The sequence below is a fragment of the Rhinolophus ferrumequinum genome, chromosome 17, assembly GCF_004115265.2.
Source record: "Rhinolophus ferrumequinum isolate MPI-CBG mRhiFer1 chromosome 17, mRhiFer1_v1.p, whole genome shotgun sequence".
Taxonomy (NCBI): Eukaryota; Metazoa; Chordata; class Mammalia; order Chiroptera; family Rhinolophidae; genus Rhinolophus; species Rhinolophus ferrumequinum.
The window spans coordinates 41,835,540-41,855,728 of record NC_046300.1 but is presented as its reverse complement, the minus strand read 5'-3'; the positions used below and the strand labels follow the sequence as shown (position 1 = coordinate 41,855,728).

At 39.5% G+C, this 20,189-nt stretch overlaps 1 protein-coding gene across 3 annotated transcripts in view; it reads right to left on the bottom strand.

Moving 5' to 3' along the window:
* Positions 1–14,250, bottom strand: part of RAF1 (Raf-1 proto-oncogene, serine/threonine kinase) — a 61,141-nt gene extending 46,891 nt beyond the window's left edge. For 2 of the 3 annotated variants that reach the window (XM_033133131.1, XM_033133133.1), the window contains exon 1: positions 14,118–14,250. The gene's annotated coding sequence lies outside the window, so the exon portion shown is untranslated. Of the gene's footprint in view, positions 1–7,221; positions 7,351–14,117 lie in introns of those variants that run through there. The other variant, XM_033133132.1, reaches the window with a different exon arrangement.
* Positions 14,251–20,189: the final 5,939 nt, after the last annotated feature.

Sequence of the window (20,189 nt, the reverse complement as noted above, 5' to 3'; positions counted from 1 at the left end):
TTTTGAAAGCAAGATTATATGTTTAAGGTGCACAACTATTAGGGAGCAGCACACATACAGAATGCTATTAAGTAGCCTCAGGCCAAGTCAAATCTGATAAGACTACAATTATGAAAATGTAACTAGCAATACTTAGTGCGTAATTTTAAGTGATTGGAGTCCTATGCTTTAAACTTTAAAGCTTAATCTGAGGCATAAATGTTTGATGACTGGAAATGCTACTATACCAATTTCTGGAGATAAAGCCCATACTAGAGCACTCACTCAATATTTATCATTGATTCTTCAGTCACACAGCTTCTCTCCTGAAAGATGGGGTTAGATTCCTTTGGACCATGGTAAGAAAACTCAATTACAGCAATCCTGATTAACACAGGAAGCTTTTCAGGAGTTCAATGTACAAGAACCAAAAAGTCCTAAAACTTCTGCCTAAGAGAGTCAAGAGGTTTTAAGAGACTCAATCTACCTAAAACCTAGTTTCTGAGAATGTAGCAATGCATTCTGTGTAATTGAGATTGATTTCAGAAAGTTTACTTCAGTCAAGAGAACTTATAATTTTACAGAACTTTACAGCTCTCACCACTGTCTCACAGGACTGTTAAAAGTAAACAGGCTAAAGCAGGTACTATTCCTACTACTTTTTTAGATGAAGAAAATATGAAGTTCAAAAGGTTTAGTAACAATTTAAGAGAAGCAAAACAAAAATTAAGTCCTCATTAAATTACAGCTGTATCATTACATACTAATTTAATTATGTATTGTTACTATTATGGTACTTTGAAATAAATATTATTTATAAGTAATGCATCAGACCTGTATGTGGAGGACAGGAAAATATATATCATGTCCTATACATTATAACTTTAATTTTTCTTCGTATTTAAGAGATGTTTACTTCACTTCTAAACAATTTAAACTCACTATTCTGGTATTCCTAATGCTTTTTCTAACTTGGCCTTCCTTTCTTATCCATTGAATGATAAAGAATAAAGGGTGTATCAAAAATATAATCTTTTATTCAGAAAGCTAATTCTTATAATCTGGAGTACATGGATAGGGATTTATGACAAATACAATGAAGATTCTATAAATTTCTTTTAAGCCATTCTTTTTTATCCTCATTCCAAAAATTTCTCCCCAGGGCCGGCTCAGTGGCTCAGGCGGTTGGAGCTCCATGCTCCTAACTCCGAAGGCTGCAGGTTCGATTCCCACATGGGCCAGTGGGCTCCCAACCACAAAGTTGCCCGTTCGATTTCCCGCAAGGGATGGTGGGCAGCGCCCCCTGCAACTAATGATTGAACACGGCACCTTGACCTGAGCTGCCACTGAGCTCCTGGATGGCTCAGTTGGAGCACGGGCTCTCAACCACAAGGTTGCCAGTTCAATTTCCCGCAAGGGATGGTGGGCTGTGCCCCCTGCAACTAGCAACGGCAACTGGACCTGGAGCTGAGCTGCGCCCTCCACAACTAAGACTGAAAGGACAACTTGAAGCTGAACGGCACCCTCCACAACTAAGATTGAAAGGACAACAACTTGGAAAAATACACACTGTTCCCCAATAAAGTCCTGTTCCCCTTCCCCAACAAAGTCTTTAAAAAAAAAAAAAAAAAGACCTACTCATGTAAAAAGCATATTTAACAAAATAATCTCCAATTTACACAGCTTATTTGATATATTAATAATTGTAAGTGGGCTTCATTCATCCATAAAATAAAAATATTTCTAGATTAGACTGAAAGAAAAACTCTGCTGTTTCCCATATACACAAGACTAAAATGAAGTGATTCAGAAAGGTTCATTCACTTATTCAACAAATAAAGTGATGGGTAAAGGCATCATAAAAGAATGCAAACAAAAAGGAAGCAAAGGACAAAATCTTAAACAAAAAATTTAAAAAAAAAAAAATTTTCTCCCCAGAGTTGGTAATACAGGTTAAATAAAATAAAGTCTGCATGTAATTAGAAGACTGAACTACAAACCATGCCTCACTAATTCTGAATATTAGTCAATGTAAAAGAATTTCTATACATCAAAATAACCTAGGCACTGCCTTTCAATTAAAATTCTGTTGTAATATTACCTAGCTGCCCTGAGTTTCTCCTTGGTTTGCAAGCAGAGGAGGTGGAACTGGTAGCAAGAGCTTTAAAAGCCTATGTCTGGCACACTCATAAATGACACACTAAGTAAGATGCCTGTATTTTTAAATAGCCTTTTACTTACTGACATCTAAATTTAAGACTTACTTGTACGTATTTCTCCTATACTTGGCATGTTTTATAACATGTGAGGATTAAATAATATATGGGAAGCACATAGTGTTAGCCTGATATAGTAAATGTTACCGATTATCATTTGTTTTACAAACAATGATGGTTCTATTTTTATAATAATCAGGAATTCTTCTGAGTTCAAAGCCTAAAACACTTAACCACTATGCTGCTGTGTTCCAAAAATTAAGCTCCCGGTTCCAAAGTACAGATCAACTGTGAAAGACCTTGTTTAGCTCTCACATTACTTGAGGGGATAACATTTGCTATACAATATCTTATTCATTTGCTCTTTGCAAACTGTCTCCATATTCTCTGAGATCTTCTGCAGAGACTGCATGGACCAATTCTAGATGCTTTATCTATTAGTCTGTAACTTGGAACCTGTGAATGATATCAACACACTCCTAAATTACCTAAAATTAACCAAAACAACTTGTTGGAAAATAACTCTCTCCAATTATTTCCTCAAAAAGCTTCTTATTTTTATTTCGCTAGATAGGAAAAATAAGACAAGATTATTTATCAAAGATAAAAAAAAAACATATGCCACATGTTTATACAATTTATAGTAAATGCTTAAGAGAAATGTAAAATATCCTATTTCACTGTTCTTTAACTAAAATATAGGTAAAAGTAGCTCTATTAACTATATATGGTATGCAATTTTATTTTTTGAAGTATATGCCAGTTTATATTTTAATCAGTTAACTAGTTAAAATATTCTAACACTGTAAGTATCTCTGATAAATCAGAAAATTAGAAAATAGATTGGGAGTATAGAGTAGGAGAAATGGTAGCAATAAAATAAACTAAGTAAATAAATTTTAATGACTCCAATAGCATTTCTGATCAGAACACTATTCCAAAGACTTGTGTCTACTCAATTTTGATTACATAATTGTATAATGAACCTTTAAAACCACAAAAGCCAATGCAATCATTTTAGAAATCTTTCCACAAAAGCTCACTTTTCAGAGTATTACCTATCATATAAAATTACAAGCATCTTAAACACTCTCTTAAGAACTGGCAAAACTAACACAGAAAACTTTCCAAAGAGGGAATTCCCTCCATTAAATGACAAATGTTTAAGAGAAAACATTAGGCGGGTACCCCCTAATCACACCAAGCTTTAGATTAAAGGCTTCAGTATGAACCCACAATCTCACCTAAAGTGCTTGTATAAACTCGGTACGTTTTACACATATTTAAGTGATAAGAAGTTTCCTAGAAGTTTATGAAATATTGATTAGTGATAAAGAGAAACATTTTAAAAGAATATTTCTAAAAGTATTATTTTAAACTATATCCCTAAATGAAATAGTTAAGATTTAAAGAAGAGTTTTCACATGTAAAGCAATAAAACATTATTCATTATCACCTTACAGAAAGAAAGAGTAATGAAAGTATTTCTACTCAGGTCAGGAAAGGTGGCTGAAATTCCTGAACTATTAAAAAAAGTTTTTTGAGGCACAGCAAAAACATGGTTGAATACTCATATTTTAATGTGGTTATCATGCATATTACTATTTCTCCATCTGAGAGATTAGATGATCAATTTTTCAAGATTACCACAATTTTCTTTAGGAAATAGGTGCTTTGTTCATTCCTTTTTTTTTTTTTTTTAATTCAATTGGTCACACAACTCTAGAAAAAAATCACCCTCATACATGAAAAGTTCTGTTAAACAGACATGCTCAAACACTTAAAAATCAAACACGTCTCATTCAAGCTAAAAAACAATATGTCTAGTTTGGAAAAGGCTTAGGCTACAGTTTCCCAACCAGTCCAAAAGGGCACTCTGACACTGCAAGGTGGTATGTGTGTCAATATTTTGAGTTTCCTCACTCCTCTTTCTCAATTTCTGACCACAAACTGGTAACTGCATCAGATGACTGGCCAGCATAAACGCACATGAAGAAATGTGACACTCTACCCTTCTAAAAAATTAGCAAGCAGGGGCTGCCCAAGTTTAGAAAGGATTCTAACTTTTTAAAAAGGTAATTAATTTTAAAATACAAGTTTAAAATGCTAGTTCAAAACAATTATGTTAAACCTATCAGTTCCACAGTGAAAGACGTCTGGAGCCAATTTCATTTTTAACTTTCGTCACGAATTAGTTTTTCATTATTTTTATATATTCATTTTAAGTCACTTTGTCTGAACTCAAAATCCAAGTTTTACTTTTCATCTCCAAATCAGTCATTTTTTTCTCATCTAGGCAGCAACTGCTAATTTAAAATGAACATTTACAAAGCATATCACTGACACAAAATATACAGTGCACAAATAAAATGTGCTTTAGAGATGATCACACTGATGGCCAGGTAATGATAAAGAAAAATAAAAAAGGTTACATAGTGAAAGGGGAAGGAAGGGAAACAAAAAAAATCACCCAGATATCTCATCCTGCTAAGTTAATACCTGGAAACTCTGACTTAACCTTGTACCATTGATTTCTGTTCCACATAAAAAGCATGAATTTTAGTGGCAAACCTTGCAAAATCAACAAGTGATTTAAAAAACAGCATTAGCCTTCCTCAAAAAGACCTGAAATATAAAATAAGTGAATCCACTACCTATCACATGAAAACACTGATATATAAAGAACCAGAATGCTTCTCTATGTATTGCAACCTGGCATAGAACTGAGAGGAAAAGAAGAAAAAGGAGCAATACTCATTCAATAGTTCCTAAGAAAACTAGTTTCAACTGCTGGCTGCTTTGAAAAATATAAAGTTCAGAAAGACATGGCCCTTGCCTTCCAGGAGGTTTTAAAGTAGAAGGAAAAAACCATCATCATTTACCAAAGACCATGCTAAGCACTGTGCTAAAGGTTTTCAGGATGACAAGCAGCCCTACAACAAAATGTGGTGGCAATTTTTTTTTTTTTTTGCAGGGGTGGGGTGCAATTTCTTAAGAAAACTGCTACGAGAATTCAGTGTGGAAAGGTCACTTATAGCTTGAGTGAAGGAAGAGGTGGGCAATCAAGGATGATTTCACTGTAGTATCTGAACTATTGGGTTAGTGCAAAAGTAATTGTGGTTTTTGCAATTATTTTTAACCTTTTAAACCGCAATTAACTTGTGCACCAACCTAATAGAAGGGATAGCATTTCAACAGATAGATGCATAGGTAAAACAAAAGCTAAAATGTATTTTTCCAGGGAATGAGAGTAGAGGAAAAGCCTACAAAGAAATACACCTGACGATGAATAGTACAGCTGTTTTTACACAACTTTGTTTTCCTCTTACTTTAAATCTTCCTATTTAATGACTTTACAAACCGCTATTTTAAACAGCAACCAACCTGTCCCCATCCTCAGTAACCTCTAAAACTTTTGCCCTGCTTTATTTTTTCCTATAGCACCTAAACGATATATAAATGAGTGGTCTTTTTCTTTAAGGCCTTCTTTGCTTCTTTCTTTTCTTCTCCCGTCTAACCCCAGCAAGCAACCTATGTTAAAAGCCTAATATTCTTCAGTGTTTTTCTCCATGCTCATAATCCCATACAGATGTCATATACACATATATAGGTTTTAGCAATAATTTATATTTCCCAATCAACTAATCTTTAAAAAGATACATTGACTGATTGTAGAATACATGTTGGGGGTACTGAAAAACATGGAAAAATATACAAAAAATAAATAACCTATAAATGGTTTTTGCCAACATTTGTGGACATACATATAGTCTTTTTTTGCACATATACTTATATTTTTCTTTATAAAAATGGGATCTTCTTGTATATATTTTAGTGTCCTACTTTTTTCAGTTAATATATCTTATCAACCAGGATTAACTGAAATCATCTTTCACCATGACTGAATACATTTTAGATTAAGACGGTATGGGGGTATAAAGAATGGTAACTACAACTACATGTACCAGCTTATACAATTAAAAAAAACATTCTTTTCAAAAAAGATGAATCATTAATTCTGATTAATTTATCTCTTTGAAGAACATTATATACAAATACATTTATATGGGAGAAAAAAGTCCCTAAGATCAGAATCTAAGCTTCTGATTTACCTATTAGATCTATTAATAATTAGCAGAAAGAAAAGGCCCAGGGCCACGTCATATCCATTAGGACAGCTATCATTAAAAAAAAAAAAAAAAAACACACACAGAAAATAACAAGTGTTGGCAAGGATGTGGTGCAATTGGAACCTTCATGCATTGCTGGTGGGAATGTAAAACGTTGCAGTTGCTATGACAACCATTTGGCGGTTCCTCAAAAGTTTAAAAAGAGCAACATACAACCCAGCAATTCCACTCCCAGACATATACTCCAAGGAAAGCAAAAACTAAAGACACTTGTAAACTGATGTTCACAGCAGCATTGCTCACAACAGCCAAAAGGAGGAAACAACCCAAAAGGCCATCAACAGATGAATGGATAAACACACACACAAATATTATTCAACCATAAAAAGGAATGAGATTCTGATACATGATACAACATGATGATCCTTCAAAACACACTAAGTGAAATAAGCCAGACACAAAATTACAAATACTGTGTGATTTCCCTTATATGAAGTACTTGGAATAGGCAAATTCATAGAAAGAACATAGAACAGTTTACCAGAGGCTGGGGGTAGGGAGGAATGGGGAGTTATTGTTTAATGGGTCCGGAGTGCTGTTTGGGATTGTGAAAAAGTTCTGGACATAGTGGTGATGGTTGCACAATGTTGTGAATGTACTAAATGCCACTGCATAGTCCACATAAATATAGTTAAAATGGTAAATTTTATGTTATGTATAGTTTACCACCATCACCACCCTATAAATATAAAAAACCCTTAGGGGCCCACTCTGCAATGTCAAACAGCTAGATAAATACTTATCATGAAGGTTATGATCTCTTCTCTCACAATTCACAATCCCACTCTAATTCCAGTCCAGACTAAAGTCAAGGAATGTAGAAGAGTATCACTTACCCACTCATTCTCTCTGGTTACAACCTTCTTCCATGTATAAAGCCCATGAATGCAGAAGGAAATAGACAGCAGCTTGGGCCAACGAGTCAGGAGCTGCTACACCAGGCAAAAGTCTTCAAGGAGCTGCCAGGAAGAACCCAGAGCATTCTACAGATAATGCCCAAGAGGGGGAAGTTAAGCAAAGTAACTCTTTCAAGAGATGTCCTAAATTACAAAGTTTGGAGTCTGAGTTTAGTAAGTATATCCACTTAATTGTAAGCATTTGTGTGTAAATGACGGGCGGTAGTAAGGAACTACTAAATCCACAGGTGATTAACCTCTGAATCTCCAATCATTCAATTAATATTTGTTACATAATCAAAACAAAGTTTTAAGAACTGGAGATTTATAAACAAGAGTAAGACATGCCCCACTTTTAAGGAGCTTAAGTCTACCTAGAGATGTAAGACATCTATACAAAAACAATTCAATAAACATTATTTAGCACCTTACATTCAACAAATTGAGCTGCAATCAGGAGCTATGCCACTGTGCTGAACTCTGGGTATTCAAAGGTGATTAAGATATAGTCCTCTAAGGAAAGAAGAGAGGGGGTAAACAAATATTTAATAAAATATGTATCATAATAAATACATATAAAGTCTACAGTGCACAGTACCAAAAAAGTACTTACACAAATCATTTAAATTTAAATAAAGGGTCGCATAAAAACTAGTATTAAGTGTTGGAATCTAGAAGCAACACTTTCACCAAAGCACAGGGGCTGGTCCTTCAGGCTCTCAAAATGAAAATTTTTTTCACAAATATCAATAAATAAGGAATTGCACATTGAGTTTGAAGCATTAATTTGAGCTTATAATCTAATGGAATGGTAAACTCACAAATGACCATATGATAAAGGCCATAAGAAAAATAAATGCAAAGGGTAGAAGACAAGGCTCAAGGAAGGAAACAACAATAAGAGAGAAAAAGATCAGGAAATGATATTTACAAGATGGTGTTCAAAATGGCTCTTAAAAGAGGAACAGATAAAAGTGAGGAAATCAGGCCAATCTCTCTTCATTAGATAAGGTCACTGAAGGCAGGAACTTGCCTTATTCACCCTGCACCAAGCACAGTAGCCTGCACCTATTAAATGCTAAAAAAATGGTTTTTGAACTCCAGTAAAGAGAAATTCATGTTAATAAGACATAAAAGAACTGTATGCTTAGTCTCACAGGCAATGGAGGAGACTATTGGAAGATTTGCAAAGGAAGTAAGGCCATCACATCTGCACTTGAATATTCCTGTATCATCACAGAAAGGATACATAAGAACCCCAAAACATATTCCCCTCCATGAAAGAAAGCTGGGTAGCTGGGGAACAAAGAGGAAGGTAGAATTACTCTGCACACCATTACTTTCTGTATCCTTTTAACTTTGTAGCAGGTGAATGTATTAGCTATTCAAAAAATTAATAAAGTTTAATTTTTAAGAATCTGCACATAAAGAAAGTAAATATGGCAGTAATGTGGAGAATGCACTGGCATGGAAAGAAATAAGAAAAAGGAGCTCAGTTCAGAGGTTCTAAGAGTCAAGGCAAATAGTAATAAAAGCCTGAACTAATCTGAAGGAAGTAGAAAATAGTTGAAAGTAGTTCAAAAATAAAGTTGTCAACGTAATCTGATAGTGACTGAATGCTTTAAATGACATAAGGGCCCATGCCATGAACTGGATTGACTTATCTTTATTAAATGTACTTTTCTATTATAAAAGCAATATATATATATATCTTCAGAGAAATTGGAAAGTATAAAAAGGAACATTATCCTTATTTCTACTGTTTAACAACCATTGCTCACATCTACATGTATTTTCTTCCTATGTGTAGGTTTGGAATTGTAACAGCTTAAGATATATAATTCACATACCATACAACTCACGCATCTAAAGTGTACAATTCAATAGCTTTCATTCTATTCAGAGTGGTGCATCCATCTCCACAATCAATTTTAGAACATTTTCATCACCCCAAAAAGAAACCTCTATCAGTCACTGCCTATTCCCCACTGCCTCCGCCCTCCCCGGGCAACCAGTAATCTAACTGTCTCTGTAGAATTGCCTATTCTGGACATTTCACGTGAATGGAATCATAAAATATATGGTCTTTTCTGACTGGATTCTTTCATTTAACATGTTTGTATGGTTTACACGTTGAAAAACGTATCAGTATATCACTTCTTTTTATTACTAAATAATATTCTACTGTATTAAGTTTTTATATACTACTGTGAGCCTTCCGGATACGTAATTCTGTGTTAAGCATTTTCCATGTCATAAACGCTTCATATATGCCATATTTAATGAAAAGCATAGTGCCCCATCAAGTGGCTGTACCAGTTTATGTAATCATTTTATTATTGTTGAACATTTGAACTCTTTCCGGTTTTTCGTATTGTAAGTAAACTTCGTTAAATGCAAATGAGAGAGAGCTCCTTTCAGTCTGAACCATCTGTCTGGATCCAGGGAAATGCCTCTCACAGAAACTCTGAGCTTCCTAATGAGATTTGCCACAGAAAACCAGTCACAGGAAAACTCCCGATTTCATCTATTCCAAACCTAGGTAAAGGACAGATATTAAAAGCTATTCGAGGCTGAAAAGGATGCCTCCAAAGTACTCATTTTAAGAATAAAAACTCATCATTTTAAAGATATATTAACATAGTTAAACATTAAGTAGCCTGACTCATCCATCAGAAATGTACGTGGATGGAAAGGTAAACACTTTGACCAAATGTGATACCTAGTATTAACTAGCTTCAAAGACATCAGACCACTTTTGCTTTCCATAGCTGACTGGAAGAAAATAGGAAAGAACATCTTGACTAAAACAGGAAAGATGTACTTACTCTCGCTATTAAACGACAGCAAATGAAATGCAACAAGTAGAAAGAGATGACACTGGTGGAGTCCACAAGGTCCTCAGAAGCAATTAGACATATTGGGTTACCCTAAAACACTGACTGCCTGCCATTCATTGCCTGCTGCTTCCCATTTATTAACCAAAAATACAAACGATCTCTAAATCACAATGGTTTCAAAATTCTAAACTAGTAGTAGGATTGTTAATCCCCACCCAGTAAAATCCCTTAGAATCTGGTCTAAAAATAAAACTATGTGTCAAGTGTTCCTCAAGAAAAACTATGTACACTGGAATGTGAAGCAATTAACACACTTTGTGATTTGCCAAAGAGACTTCAGATAGCCTGGGCCAGTAACAAAAAACCAGTAACAAAAAAACAACATTCACTTGACGTTTTCCTTGGTTAAACTGAGGTTCTAGGAGTAATTTTAGAAGAAAGGCTAACAAATCTGAAGTTAAATACTAAAATCATTGAAAGCTACACAAGTATTTTGGGAGAGATGAGGGAACAGAAGACTCAATTACTGTAAAATCAAGATGAAAACTTTACACATTATTAAGGAATTTTTATTCACAACTTTTAAAACAAGAATAAAATACCCAGCCATTACTATCATGAAGATTATAGACAAGGTAGTTTAGCCCTATATACAAAATACTAACTGAATTGTAACACAAATATCTAGTATTACATTTTAAACCTACTCAGTTTATTCAATAGTTCTTATCCACCCATACACATCCATGAACACAAATAATACACACAAAATAAGACAACCTAAATCCTGAACAACCTCATTCTAAATGAGCCCAGTGTTCCTTGATTTCCAATTAATTTAGTCAAGGTGAGCAATTTTCCAACTACAGCCATTTGTTTTGAAATCAAACTTCCATGTTCTACACAATTTAAAAAACAAAAAACCTTTTCAAGTCAAAGCATGATTTTGTGGTTTCATAAACCCCCTACTGTCACATTAGTCCACTGCCTTTCAAAGGCAATATTTAAAATTCTCCTCTGCAAGTCAACATTGAGGCATGCTGTTTGGCTAACAAGCTCCTCCCAAGACCAGAATTATTATGTATGGCCTATTATGTTCCTAACATGCAAACAAAAGCACTCCCTCATGTAGCATTTTTCTGTTTTTAGGCAGAATACCAACAAAGTTTTATCTGAAATTAAAATGTTGTAGAATAATACATCTACTACTAACAGACTACTTGAAATAGTAATTTGAAGTTATTAATTATATTTTCCATTTAATGAGTAATCTAGTGCTTCTGGAAAAGTCAAACTTAACTTCCAAGTTGTTTAATCTTCAGAGCAAATCACCTACTTTGAATTTCACAAATGGCATGTTTTAAACTAAAAGCAACTAGCATCAGAGCAGTTGTAATACAACACTTGATGTTTAACCATTCTCCATTTCACCTTTTAGATACTTTTCATCATAAATGACCAGCTTAATCTGCTTTTCATTGTTTTCTTCTGCTAAACCAAATCCCATAAAATATGTTCTAATGTATTTCACTCAAGCCTTCTACTCTGAAGGCGTAACCATTTTTTCAACTATTGACAAAAGTTTATCAAGACTAAGCAATTCCACTACTATTTATATCACAAATACCACATACCTAAAAGATAAGCTTTTACAACAGAAACAGTAACAGGTTTATTTTCTCAAGTATCCAGTGTTCAATCAATTGGGTCAAATGTTTCTGTTGCAATTTAAACAGTTTAGCCCTTGAGGTGATAAGGGTGAAAACAAGCCAAAAGAATCTTTTTTAAATTAAATTTACGACAGTGGTTAATAAGATTATATAAGTTTCAGTTGTACAATTGTATAATACATCATCTGAATATTACATTGTGTGCTCACCACTCAAAGTCTACTCCCATTCTGTCACCATGAAAAGAATCTTTTTTTTTTTTAAGTGAAAAAAGTTTACTAGAAGAGATAGTACACTCCAAAGAATTAGGAATGGACTGAGCACCAAGAAGAGCGGCTCAAGGCCCTTTGTTTGGGGGGGGGGGGGGTCTGGAGTTTTTATTTTTCTCTGGGATGGGCTGTTCCCCTCCAGACAGGGGACCACTTGATTGACACCTGTGATTGATGAGTCTGAAAAGAACCTTAATGTCCTTCAGTGGTATAGAAGCATCACAACCCAAGAAAGATTTAGGAACTGCTAAACAAAGCCTGTTAATATCACAATAACCACTTTAGCACAGCATTAATCACAACAATACGGCTATTTGGAGGAAATTATGTTCATAGAGCTAAAGACTTGATACAGAATTGGAATCCATGGAATCAATCCAAAGAAACAGTTTACTATACAAAACACATATACTAAACTAAAAATACCCACTTGCATTCTACATTTTTTCAGATGTTTTATATAATCTGGCAATTTCTGTATGACTGGGGAGCATGAGTTCTGTTGTCAACAGCCATTCAAAATGCAGTATTAGTACACTACATTTATAAAGTCAACAATTTTGTGAGCAATTGTAACTTTAGAAAAATCTTCTGCAAGAATCCCTAGGAATATGTTCAGTTCATTCACCGCTGTGTAAAGCACTTGTCAAAAATGTTACCTGGGTTTAACAAAGTAAATATTTTCAATTATATCAGCTTCAATATCATCAAAAGAAGAAAATAAATTATCAGCAAAAAAAAAAATTAGCAACACTCATTTAAAATAATCCAAATTAAATCAACTAGTTCACTGTCTTCAACAAATATCCTCCACAAGCTAGCCAACTTTTCTTTTAGACCCTGAACTCTCACGACTTCCTTCCTGCACCCCAAACTATTTGCTGCTCCCCAAACTCATTCCAACCGCTGCATGTTTCTAAGCCTTGTACCAGCTGTTCCCTCCCTTTAAAATGCTCTCCCTTCCTCCTCACCTGGTGACTACTTACTCATCACTCCAAAACTCGGCGCAGAAGTCCCCACCAGTGGATAGGCTTCCTCAACTCCCCCAGGAAAAACGAGTGGTTCCCAATTCCCACAACACTTGGTAAGTCCATCCTTATCACAGCGCATTGTTTTCACGCCCTGGGAGCCAACGCAGGGCAGAGACTCCCTCCACTAAGCCCACAAAGGAAAAGGCACACAGAAATACTAAAAGAACGTGCCCTGAATTCATCCCCTACTTAGATTATGTGATCCTCTAGGACCCGGTCTCATCTCAAGGAGACACAGGAGATCCTATCATTCTTCCCACCAGAGACTGAATACCAGAGGGCACACCCAGAGCGCTGGAAAGAGAACAATGAATGAACACAGCCGCCTCCCCTCTCCCGATGTCCAAACTCCTCTCTCTGGGCATCGCCTTGCGCTGCAAAGCCTCTGCAGCTGCAGCGTCCTGGCGGCTCTCACTCTACACAAAAGAAAGCCCTGGATCTTCACTCCAAGGCATCCATCCCGAGGCCAATTGTCAGTATAAGCATCCCAAACCTTTCATTAGTAACCCACAGAGTCCTGAAACCCAAGGCGAGGCCCCTATGCCTTTGTAGAGCAGTGACCCATTTCCTCCTCTCGTCCCGGATTTCTCTCGTCTTCCCTAAAAAAGGGTGTCACTTGAGTGACGGACCTTGAGAGAAGATGCAAGCTCAGGTCTCCCACTCCGCGGCCATAAGAAAAGGTAGTGACAACATACAGATACAGGGCACCAATGGGCGGATTTCCCCACTGCCAAAATATGAGAAATGTGCACCAGGTACAGGGGTGGCGCTGGCCCGTTTCCCCGAAACACAAGGAAATTAGAGTGGAGATGTGGGAACTCGGCTCGCCGGCCATGACACCGAGTCCTGGGGCCCCCCCGCCCTTCAGCGCCAACCGGGGTGACAGCGGCCTGGCTCGGGCCCTCCACCCAGCAGCCGTTGGGACCACTCCGTCAGCACCGTCCAGGCCGGGCCACCAGGGAATCCGGCCCCTTCAGCCCCACCGCACGGCTTCCTCAGCATCCAGGGCCCGGCCCAGCCGCCTACCTAAAGAGCCGGGCCGCCTCCGTGTCCCGTCGTCCGGCAGCGGCGTCTGGCCCGCTCCTCCTCCCCGCGGCGGGTGAGGGAGCGGGAGGCGGTCACATTCAGCGCGTCCCCAGCCCAGGGGACGGGGCCCCGGGCAGCCCCCGCATCGTCGCACTCGCGCTCCGAGCCTCAGGGCACACGCCCCAAAGCCCGGCCAGCTGGCCCTCTTTGGGGCCCAAAGAGAGCAGCAGGAAAGGAGCGCGTCTCAAGCTCGCTCTCGTCTTACTCCCGCCATCTAAGATGGCGGCCCCAGCACCCGCGATGAAGAAACTCTCGGGCGGCCCCGGCAAGCGAGCCCTCCACTCGGTGCTCCTCCTCCCGACCTGAAGAGCCACCGGCTGTCTGCTTCTGCGCGAGCCTGGCAGCCGACTTCAAACTTGGCTCCGGCATCTATCGCTCCGGCCTGAATTCAGCCCCGCCTCCCAGGGAAGGGGCGTGGCCTCGCGAGCTAGCTGGTCGCCATTTCGGAGCCCGGAGGTTGTAGGCTCGAGGCTGGGGAGAGGCGGTGGGCAGTGGAGAAGGGCCGAGGTTAGCCGCCTCGAAGGGGGTCTGAGGCCTAGAGAGGGGAGGAGGGCAAGCCTGCCAGCATCACAAGACCCAGAAATTCCCGAGGATGCACAGCGTAGAACATTGTCCAGCTTTGGCTCATCCTCTCCAGAGTGGGACACAGGAGACGTCGAATCGCGACTCCGCCACTTACTGATTGTGTGGGAAAATCCCTAAACTTCTCTGAGCCTCAGTTTTCTCATCTGTAAATTGGGGGTTCCTTCTCCCCCCATGAGATTGGCAAAAAGTTGAAAAGACTCATAATATCCAGTCTGGTCCAAGGTATATGAAAACTTGTGTACCCTCGTTGAGCACTGGCAGAAATGGACATCAGGAGGGCAATTTGGCATTATCTATGGATATTTTAATGGTTATAACCCTCCCAGCAATTCCGCTTCTAGGCACTAATTCTAGAGAAATATGTACACGTATACACAAAAAGGTATGTACTAAGATGTTTATTAGGAATATTGTATGCCTTAGACGTACACTGGGGAAAATGTGGATTAATTAAATAGGAAGCTGGTTAAATAAAAGTGCTACCTCCACAGTATGGAAGATCTATCATCCATCTGTTAAAAAGAATGGGTAGGTTTATGTACTGTTTTTTTTTTTTAATACAGGACGTTGAATTTTTTTTTAAAAAAAGAACATGTACAGTATAATTTTACTTATTCAAACACAGGCACACAAAACTACCCACTACAGTGTGCAACATTCATTTAAATTTTTATTGAGAGCCTATTGTGTACCACACATTGTTCTGAGTATTGGGAAATCAACAATTATTAAAAGCCCTGCCTTCTAGTGATGAGAGACCAAAATAAAGTGGAAATAATAGGTAGTAATATGCGCGGCATAAAGAACAATGAAGTGAAGCACGATGAGATAATGAGAGGAGTATGTGGACCAACATGAAAATAAATGCCGGGGAAATATGAAGGCATTAAATACGAATGAGCCATGAGGGGATTTTTTTTTTTAATAGGCATTATAACTAAAAATTCAAATGAGTAAATTTGAAGATCTAATTAGCTTTACTGAGCGATTCATGAATCAGGCAGCATCTCATCTAGTAACTAGAAGGGAGCTGCTAAGGATTGTACAAAAAGGAAGGTTTTTATAGGAAACCGTGAGGAAGAGGAGTTACTAGTGGAAAAAAAGGATTATTTTCTGGCTGGACATCTTTTGGAACAAGAAGGGCAAGGGTTTTTATCATGCAGATTGCCTCTTTTTTCTATGAGGGATGGAGAGGGCCTATGTGACAGATGACCTTACAGGTGCTTGACCAGAAAATTCCAGACTGGTTAATTATGTTCTGGGAGAGGTTGAAACTACAATTAGATCAGGTATTAAATCTAGGTTTTGTATCATGGGCTTTTAGCACGAGTGATACCATTTGGGGCCTGTGGTTTTTTGGTTTTTTTTCCTTTAACAACAGTAATACCTGCCTCTCAAGATTAAATGAGATAAAACATGGAAAGCCCTTACTACAGAGCCTGGGGTTTGAGACCAGTTTATGGAGGCTAAGTGCCCCAATTCAAATTTGGACTCTGCCACTTCCTCATCTGTGACTTGGACAAGTCATTCAAACCTCAGTTCCTCAGTTTTCTCATCTGTAGTGGAAACATGATAGTACCCACCTGTTAGCATTGTAAGGTGTGGGGACAGAGCCCCAAAAAGCAGTTTCCAGGCTCTCGGCGTCACATAGAAAGGTGCTGGCTCAGGTAGTAAATGGCCATCGACTGTGATCAAATGGCCATCAGTTGTGGCTAGTTGGCCGTCAGCTGTAACCAGTGAGCCATTAGCCATGAATATAACTGCCATGGCTAGGCTAGCAGGAAAAAGGGGGAGCTAGCAAGAAGATGGTGGCTGAGTCTGCAAGCGGCACAGTGAGGGTTGAGAATTGTGTGGCTCCTGGTTCCTGTGTCTCCAACCCAGCCGCCAGTGAGAGTATAATGGTATGACTCCCCTACCTATGGCTCCGTGGGTGTTCCTTTTTGGCCTCACCATGTCCTGCGTTTTTGTGTGAGGAGTGGGACCAGAGACCCCGCCGGACGCCCCGCACGACACTTGGCGTAGTCGGCAGGATACCCCGCATGACACCCTACATGACACATGGCGAAGTTGGCAAGATCCCCTGCAGGCCGCCCGGCATGACACATGGCATAGTCGGCAGGATCCCCTGCACGACACATGGCTCAGCGAGCAGGGTACGGTGTTGGCCAAAGCTCCCCGAAGGGCAGTGGAGCAGTTTGTGCATCTGAACACTCAGTTGCAGGAAGACCAGGCGGAGCAGCTGCCTGAGAGCTGGAACCCCGTGGAGGGATGGGAAGACGTGAACGGTTCCCCAACCAGCAGAGGCCAGAGAAAGTGAAGATCGTTGCGGCCCGTGAGATGGAAAGTGCTTGCTGAGGCAGCCCGGATGCAGGACTTGTAGTCCCAGGAGGAAAGGCTTGCTGAGTCCTCCGTGGGAGCTGAGGGTGAGGTCAAGGTCATCCCTCACCCCCAGGACAGCCCTGGCGAATGACTATGGACTATGGGGAATTGCCTTCCATCCCTAATTTAATGGACAGCTTGACTATTTGTTTGGGAACATACCACCATGTAGTGGAACTGGCAGATGTTTGCTATTTTGTCTTGACTGGCCGCCATCGAGAATATGTAAGCACCTTGACTGGTACCCTAAGAAGTCCAGGAAGTCTGGCTGTGCCCAGAAGTACTGGTGGTGCCCTGAGAAACCCTGGCTGTGCCCGGGGAGACTAGTGGTACCCTAAGAAGTCCAGGAAGTCTGGCTGTGCCCAGAAGTACTGGTGGTGCCCTGAGAAACCCTGGCTGTGACCAGAGAGCTTGGCTGTGTCCAGGAAATAGCATTCACCTCCAGGCTCCTCGCACAGGGCCCCTCGCGGAAGACGCTTGTCGCGTAGATGGTGAGGCGAGACCCTGTAGGGGTGGAGTGTGGGGACAGAGCCCCAAAAAGCAGTTTCCAGGCTCTCGGCCTCACATAGAAAGGTGCTGGCTCAGGTAGTAAATAGCCATTGACTGTGATCAAATGGCCATCAGCTGTAGCTAGTTGGCCGTCAGCTGTAACCAGTGAGCCATTAGCCATGAATATAACTGCCATGGCTAGGCTAGCAGGAAAAAGGGGGAGCTAGCAAGAAGATGGTGGCTGAGTCTGCAAGCGGCACAGTGAGGGTTGAGAATTGTGTTGCTCCTGGTTCCTGTGTCTCCAACCCAGCTGCCAGTGAGAGTATAATGGTATGACTCCCCTACCTATGGCTCTGTGGGTGTTCCTTTTTGGCCTCACCATGTCCTGCGTTTTTGTGTGGGGAGTGGGACCAGAGACCCCGCCGGACGCCCCGCACGACAAAGGATTTAGTGAGTTTATGATGTAAAGCATTTGTAACAGTGCCTGGCTCATATTAAACATTATAGAAGTGTCAGCTGTAATTATTATAGCTATCTTATATCATTACTGCTTAGGGGCAGAACAGCAAAGCCACACCTGCTGACCCCCAGGCCATTCCTTCTTTCAGTTGTCCCCAGCTGTTATTTGCCCAGCATTTCACATCTTAGAATCCTTAGGGAACCCATGCTTTATTCAATCCTCACCAGACCAGTAAGAGTGGCTACTTCATTTTTTTCAAAAATAACTTTTTTGAGGTGAAATTTACATAACATGAAATTAACCATTTTAAAGTGAACAATTCAATGGCATTTAGTATGTTCACAATTGTAACCACCACCTCAATCTAATTCCAAAACATTTCCATCACTCCAAAAGAAAACCCCTTAACCACAAAGCAGTTTCTCCCCATCTCATTCCCACCCGGCCCCTGGCAACCACCAATATGTGTTCTATCACTATAGCTCTATCTGTTCTGGACATTTCGTATAAATGGAATCATACAATATGTGACCTTTTATCTGGCTACTTACACTTAGTATAATGTTTTCAAGATTCATCCATGTGGTTGCATGTATTAGTACTTCATTCCTATTTATAGCTGAATATGTAAATATATAGCACAATTTGTTTATCCATTCGTTGATGGACATTTGGGCTGTTTCCATCTCTTGGCTATTATGAATAGTGGTGCTATGAGCATGAATGTACATGTACTTGTTTGAGTATCTGTTTTCAATTTTTCCAGGCATATACCTAGGAGTGGAATTGCAGGGATCATCTTGCACTTCACTGGGTTGCACGTCCTCGCTTTGGAAACCTCTGATTTGGCGTGTCGACGTAAGAAACATCCAGACCTGCAGAGAATTTTCATAAGAGTTTATTTGAGCAAAACTGATGACATATGCTGGGGAAAAAGATCTCACATGCTCTGGAGAATAACTGTTTTGCAATTTCTTTTATGCATTTGAAAATAAGACTACATGAAGGTGGGAGGAAGCAAGGCAGGGAATGAATTACAAGATTATTAAACACTTGAGGGTGGGCATGTATTAGAAGGAGGGGTCTGAAAGGGGGCATTTCAAAAATGTGTGAACCTAGATGCACAGAAACAATGGACAGGACTTACTTAAGGCAAAGATAAGCCTTTTCATAGAGATGGTATATGCCTGGGGCATCTGCTCACCGTGACCTGCCCGGTTAGGAATTCATGATCAGATCACCCTGTGAGGTTACTTTCCATAGAACCCCATTTTCGTCCACAGGTGGTAGGTGAGGTCAGGAGAGCTAGAGTTACTAGGAAACGTCTCAGAAGAGCAACCGGGAAAAGGAACGAGTCAGAAATGGCTTGAAGGAAAAATAGACGTGCCTTGATCTCAGATCAAACAGAGGAGGGAAGGAATGGGAGGTGTCACTGGTGGGGGAGTTGGGTGAGGCAGGCTAACGTGGAAACTTTCCTGGGTGTTGGAATGTTCTACTTCTTAGTTTGGGAGATGATTACGTTTGTGTATTTTTATATGTAGTAAATATATTTATACATATGTAGTAACTGGTGTGTGTACTTTTCTATACATTTGTTACACCTCAGTAAAAAATTCTTTTGAAAAATACCAAGTCTCTAAGCCTGGCAAAAGGATGTATTTTTCAGATGCAGATGAAGGAAAGAAAAACTTCACAAATAATAGCTACCATTTATGGAGCCTCTTCATGTAATCAGGCATTTTACACAATCTCCAATACTCATCTCAACTTGAAAGGCCTGATCTTCAAATGAGGAAGCCTTCTAAGAGGGTAATTAATCCAAGGACAAAGGTGGGAAGTGGTGGAGCAGGGATCTGAACCTGTTTGTTTGTTCATTCCTCATGAAGATTTTCGTTGTGCCTAACATATGCCAGGCCCTGCCCTCAATGTCTAGCGGAGAAGACAAGCAGCAAACGTGAACCAATACTGCAACACGAGAGTTAGGATTGTGATAAATCAATAAAGGGAATGACTAGAGAATAATAGAATGGGAAGGGTGTGCCGTTAGCCTCAGGAGCCAAGGAGAGCCTGTCTTAGCAGGTGGTAGTTAAACTGGGTAC